This window comes from Mirounga angustirostris, unplaced genomic scaffold, assembly GCF_029215605.1.
Source record: "Mirounga angustirostris isolate CCGP_5_RB_7025 unplaced genomic scaffold, mMirAng1.0.hap1 SCAF_9, whole genome shotgun sequence".
Classification (NCBI taxonomy): Eukaryota; Metazoa; Chordata; class Mammalia; order Carnivora; family Phocidae; genus Mirounga; species Mirounga angustirostris.
In genome coordinates, this window is record NW_026991717.1 from 70,269,282 (window position 1) to 70,275,088 (window position 5,807).

Below are 5,807 nucleotides of genomic sequence, written 5' to 3' on the forward strand. Positions count from 1 at the left end.
TCAGATGTTGAATATGTAACTTTAGCTCCCTGTAAGAAGACTTACCAAACTATTATTTCATGTTATAATCTTCAATTTTGTAAAGGGCCAAAATAATAAAAGTTCATACAAAGGACAGTTCTATCTTTTGTGAAATTACTCATGAAGAATTCTGTTCAATGTCTTTATAAAAATGTTTATATAATATCTTCCTCTTAGTGAGAAGACTGGGGTACCACCTCATTTCTCATGATAAACTGATAGTGAGACCTATCCATCCCATCCCAGTTCATCTGGAATCTCAGAACTATATTCTTAATCAAATGCTGAACTTATCAGTACTCATGAACACTGTGAAAGCTACCCCTCCCGCCCATTTATTGCAGCATAGGTTTTATGCTCTGGTCCTTGTTTAAAGATCTTGAAAAATGTTTCTTTCATTGAAGCCATTCTAAAATCCTGTCATAAGTAGTCAGTTTATACACAATAAATCTACAAAGGAATTGGATCATTGGCTTTTTAATCCCAAACCCAACTGATTAAGAGAGATGACAAGAGCAGTAATAAAATGTGGATTTGGGGGAACTGTATGAGCCTTAGGTTAATTGATTTATTTCCCTTTATACTGATTGCTTTATTAACTGAGTTAAGTGAGAATGGGAAACTGCTGGTGTTACATAACTGTGGTCTGGATGAGTGAGCTTGTGAATGAGCAAATGAATATGGAAGGAAAAGATAGTTCCACTACTACCACAAGTCCTAGAAAGTGTCTTGAGTGTCAAGATATCAAAGCAATGGTTGTGGAGGTGGCTGCATAACTCCATAAATTTGTTCAAAAACATTGTGTTTTACACTTAAAATGTGTGAATTTTGGTAGGTAGGTACTTTTTATCTTAATAAAATGGATTTTAAAAAAATTTAAAAAGGAAGATTCTAAGCAGCTTTAACATGGGAGAGAAGCAAACTCTGTTGTGCTTGGCTTTAATCATCTCTGTATTGTGTTCTATATTATGTCTTACAAATTAAAATTATATTCAGATAAAATTTGGGTGATCACTTTCATATGTCTTGTAGTTGACTTACATGTCTCCCTCTTTTCTTTATATAGATTCAGAACACAATCTGAAACTTGAGATAATGGAGCTGCAGAATTATTCCTTGGTGTCAGTATATGTGCTGTATGGACTCTGCACTTCACAACATCTCCAGCATTTTTTCTTTATACTTTTCTCTGGGATCTATGTGGCCACTGTGCTGGGTAACCTCATCATTGTGGTCACTGTAATTTCTGACCCCCACTTGCCCTCCTCTCCTATGTACTTCCTGCTGGAAAATCTTTCTTAGACATATGGCTAGCCTCGTTTGCCACCCCCAAGATGATCAGGGACTTTCTTAGTGATTGAAAGCTCATCTCCTTTGGAGGATGTATGGCTCAGATCTTCTTCCTGCACTTTATTGGTGGGGCTGAGATGGTACTTCTGGTTTCCACGGCCTATGACAGATATGTGGCTATATGCAAACCTTTGCACTACATGACCATGATGAGCTGGCAGACTTGCATGGGGGTGGTGTTGGTTTCATGGGTCATTGGATTTGTGCACTCCATCAGTCAAGTAGCCTTTACTGTGAATTTACCTTACTGTGGTCCCAATGAGGTGGACATCTTCTTCTGTGACCTTCCTCTTGTGATCAAACTTGCCTGCATGGACATCTATGTCTTAGGCGTACTTAACGATCTCAGACAGTGGGTTGCTCTCCATGAGCTGTTTTCTGCTCCTCTTGGTCTCTTACACTGTTATCCTCATCACTGTCCAACAGAGTGCTGCTGGTGGGGTATCCAAAGCACTCTCTACTTGCTCTGCATACATCATGGTAGTCACACTTTTCTTTGGGCCCTGCATTTTCATTTACGTGTGGCCTTTCAGTCGGTTCTCTGTGGACAAGCTCCTGTCTGTGTTTTATACCATTTTTACTCCACTCTTGAACCCCCTTATCTACACATTGAGAAGTAAAGAGATGAAAACAGCTGTGAAGAAACTACCCAACATGTGACTTCTCACTGAATTCCAGCTTTCCATAGACCTACATGTTCTTATTCATTCAGGGGATATCATTTCTTTAGTAGGATTCTGCTCAAAGATTTCATTCTGAAGTTTTATTGATATAATTTGTATGTGTTATAGTACAGAGAAATAGTTGTGGATTATTAAAAAAAATCATGTATATAGTTTTATTCCATGTAATTTTATACTTTAAATAAAATTTTATCATATAACTTTATAGTATCACTACCTTATACTCTAAGATTTATATTATATTACAATAATTACAATTTTATTATATCATTTTATATTATAAATGTAATTTATAAGTATAATATAACTGCATTGTAATGTAATATTAGTATAATCATATAGTAATTACTATGTAATTATGTAAACTTTATGTAAACAGACATACATGTACATACACATTCAACTCACACATTCACTTTGGAATGGACTTGGCAATTTTCTTTCTGTCTTTGTTAAACCAGGTTCCTCTTCTTAGTTTATTTTGTCTACAATATTTATAGAAAATGAATTTTAATTTCAATCATAGTTCAATACAGCAAGAACTATCAGTTCGTAACCATTCAAGATATGAGACATTCAGCAGAAGGAAGCAAGTGTGAGAATAAAATGCCCTGTGAATCTTTCTCCTGGTGTTCAAAGTCTGAGAGGAGGAAAAAGACACTATTTCAAGATCCTATTGACTTAAAAAGTGTACTTTCTCTTGGGAATGTGTACTATGCTTAAACTTTTTATTGAAAAACTGAATGTATGCCAGTGAAAATCCGTTATTTTATTTTTCACATGAAAGAAATCTGTATTTTATGGCTCAATATTTCATGGTGTAAATTAAGCTATTGTGTTATTAGTTAAAATGCATTGGAGTAGGAAATTAATAAATTTTAACCAACAGACTAAATAAACACTACATCTACTATCGCTTCTTGGCCTTTTGGCTAAGATCAAGTGTAATAAACACTACATCTACATTGTATCTTACTGAGTTGATTTTGTCCCTTGAGGAGTCATCTATTAGGAAGTGTGTTTGAGTACCACAGAGTCAGATCTTATGCTGAGTTTTTAAATGTCTTTGAATGCTAAAAAGATAATCATAAGCAAGATTTAACTTTTGTATTAACTAAACTAATGGTCAAAGAATTCAATTTTCTTATATGTTGATTCTGAAATATCAAACAGAAGGAGAGAATTGGGCAATGATTGGATTACTTGAGTAACTGGATGAAACTTTCAATAATTTTGGACAATATTTTCAGTAAGGAGAAGCATGCTCCTCGTTACTTTTGGCTTCTCTTATGACTGTAATCTCATACATTTTCATAAACACTAAAAGAATACAGATTTTAAACTGCCTTGGGATAAATTTCTCAGGAGTCCTCTTGCTTGCTACTGTAATAATACTATGTTTTGATTTTATAGACTTTGGAGTTGTCAAATTTTATGACCAATTACACCCATATATGTGAACATTTAAAGAACTTAAAAGCTCCACTCTATTTTCACTGCAGCATTATTTACAATAGCCAATATAGGGAAGTAACCTGTGTCCAAGGGAGATGAATAAAGAAGTGATGTGTATATATATAATTTTACATATATATAATATTCCATTATACACACACACACACACACACACATATATATATATAATGGAATATTATTCAGCCATTAAAAAAGAATGAAATGGTACATTTTAGAACAAAATGGATGGACCCAGAGGGTGTTACAGTAAGTGAAATAAGTCAGAGAAAGACAAATACTGTATGATTTCACTTATATGTGGAATCTAAAAAAGAAAGAAACAAAGGAGAAACAGACTTGACACACAGAACAAACTGGTGGTTGTCAGATGGGAGGAGGATGGGGGCTAGGCAAAGTAGGTGAGGGGTATTAAGAGATACAAACTTCCAGTATAAAACAAGTCTCAGGGATGTGATGCACAGCATAGGGAATATAGTCAATAAAATAGTAATAACTTTGTAAGTTAACAGTAACTAGACTTCCTGAGGGGATCATTTCATAATTTATAAAAATATTGAATCACTCTGATGTATACCTGAAACTAATAGAATACTGTATGTCAATTATAGTTCAATTAAAACAAAGAAAGAGTGGATACCAAATAGCTTTTAGGAACATGACACCTTACTCTTCTCTTAAATTGTTGAAGAGAGCAAAAGAAGGCTTAAAATCTGAAGGTTAAAATTATTATTTATAAACATCCTAGAATACATTGAAATAAAAAAGGAGGACAATATATTGTGTTTTTATAGGTTAAATCCTGTTATAAATGGATATCATTTCTATGGGAGTCTATTTCCTGTTTTCCTCTTAATGCCTTTATTTTATTTATTTATTTATTTATTTATTTATTTATTTATTTATTTATTTATTTATTTATTAATTATTTTTATTTATTTGAGAGACAGAGAATGAGAGACAGAGAGCATGAGAGGGAGGAGGGTCAGAGGGAGAAGCAAACTCCCCGCCGAGCAGGGAGTCCAATGCGGGACTCGATCTTGGGACTCCAGGATCATGACCTGAGCCGAAGGCAGTCGCTTAACCAACTGAGCCACCCAGGCGCCCTTAATGCCTTTATTTAAAACCTCTGCGGGGACATTTGAGTTTCTCTCTGAAGAAATGGGTAAAAAAAGTTGGTTATCCCGACCCCTGCCCCCGCCCTCCAGCCAAATAAGGCCCGGCTGGGAGGGCATTTCTGCTGCCTCTGAAATCTTGAACTAAACATCAAAAGAAACAGCATCAAGTGTCAATGTTGAGCTAAGGCAGGGAGTGGGCCCCAGAAACCTGTCTGGCGGAGCATCACTGTGCGTGCACCGCCCCAGGTGTGCTGAACATGCAAGGGCTCCAGGCTGTGGTGGAGCCTGGGGTGGGCGATGCGCATGCGCAGCAGGGAGTCCTGGCCAGGGCCGCAGGGGCTGCTGGGAGAGCCGCCCACAGTGTCAGGAGGTGGTGCGGCGCGGGCTTGCCTGCCTTCCGGCCTCTGTGCCTGTGTGTTTTTTGCGCCACCTGGCAGGGACAGCTGGTGTTGTCCAGAGGGCCTCGGGGCAGGGTCGTCCACTGGTGGAAGACACACTGGGGGCAAGCCTGGCTGCCTGTGTGAGACGGCAGGTGGGCGTGGACTCCTTGAAGGGCAGAGAGGCCCTCCTGACAAACGTGGGTGTGCTTGCCAGCGGGGACTCCTGGGAGACATGCCCTGCTTCCAGAAGAGGATTCCGTAGCTGTCACCAGCCACTTGTCGGGGACACTGGATCTCCATTATGTAGGGGGGCCGTCAGCACGCGGGGGTAGAGGCGGCGCCGGGTCGTGGAGAAGATCCAGATCACGTTCAGGGTCTCGCTGTGGAAGATCATGCCCCACGGTTCTCCTCGTGCAGTGCCCCCACTTTGTGGGATGTTGCTGCAAGGCACGTGCTTGGTGGGCCCACATAATGGCCATCTTGAGTGTTCTCTGGATAGGCTTCTGGTATAGCCCTCCGCCCTCCTGGCCATGTAGTGGGGGCCTGTATTGTGGTGATCTTTTCACAGTACGTACAAATAGGGAATGAGTCCTAACCTTGGGCAACCATCTGTCAGGGACATGGCAGTGATTTCAGAGTTGTGTGGGTCAGACAGCAGTTGTGGTCAGTCTGGTCCCAAAAACGGGAAAATAAGCTGTGGTTGTTTCAGTGAGGGGGTGATTAGTACTGTTTTACAGGTCATTCTAATGAAAATGCCAAAATTGAGGGCTTCCAGAGAGTTA

General features: G+C 38.9%; 2 pseudogenes; both read left to right on the forward strand.

Moving 5' to 3' along the window:
• The first annotated feature begins 1,113 nt into the window (after nucleotides 1–1,113).
• Nucleotides 1,114–2,031, forward strand: LOC123862372 (olfactory receptor 4K14-like; annotated as a pseudogene).
• Nucleotides 2,032–2,966: 935 nt separating this feature from the next.
• Nucleotides 2,967–3,112, forward strand: LOC123862789 (U2 spliceosomal RNA; annotated as a pseudogene).
• The last annotated feature ends 2,695 nt before the right edge of the window (nucleotides 3,113–5,807 follow it).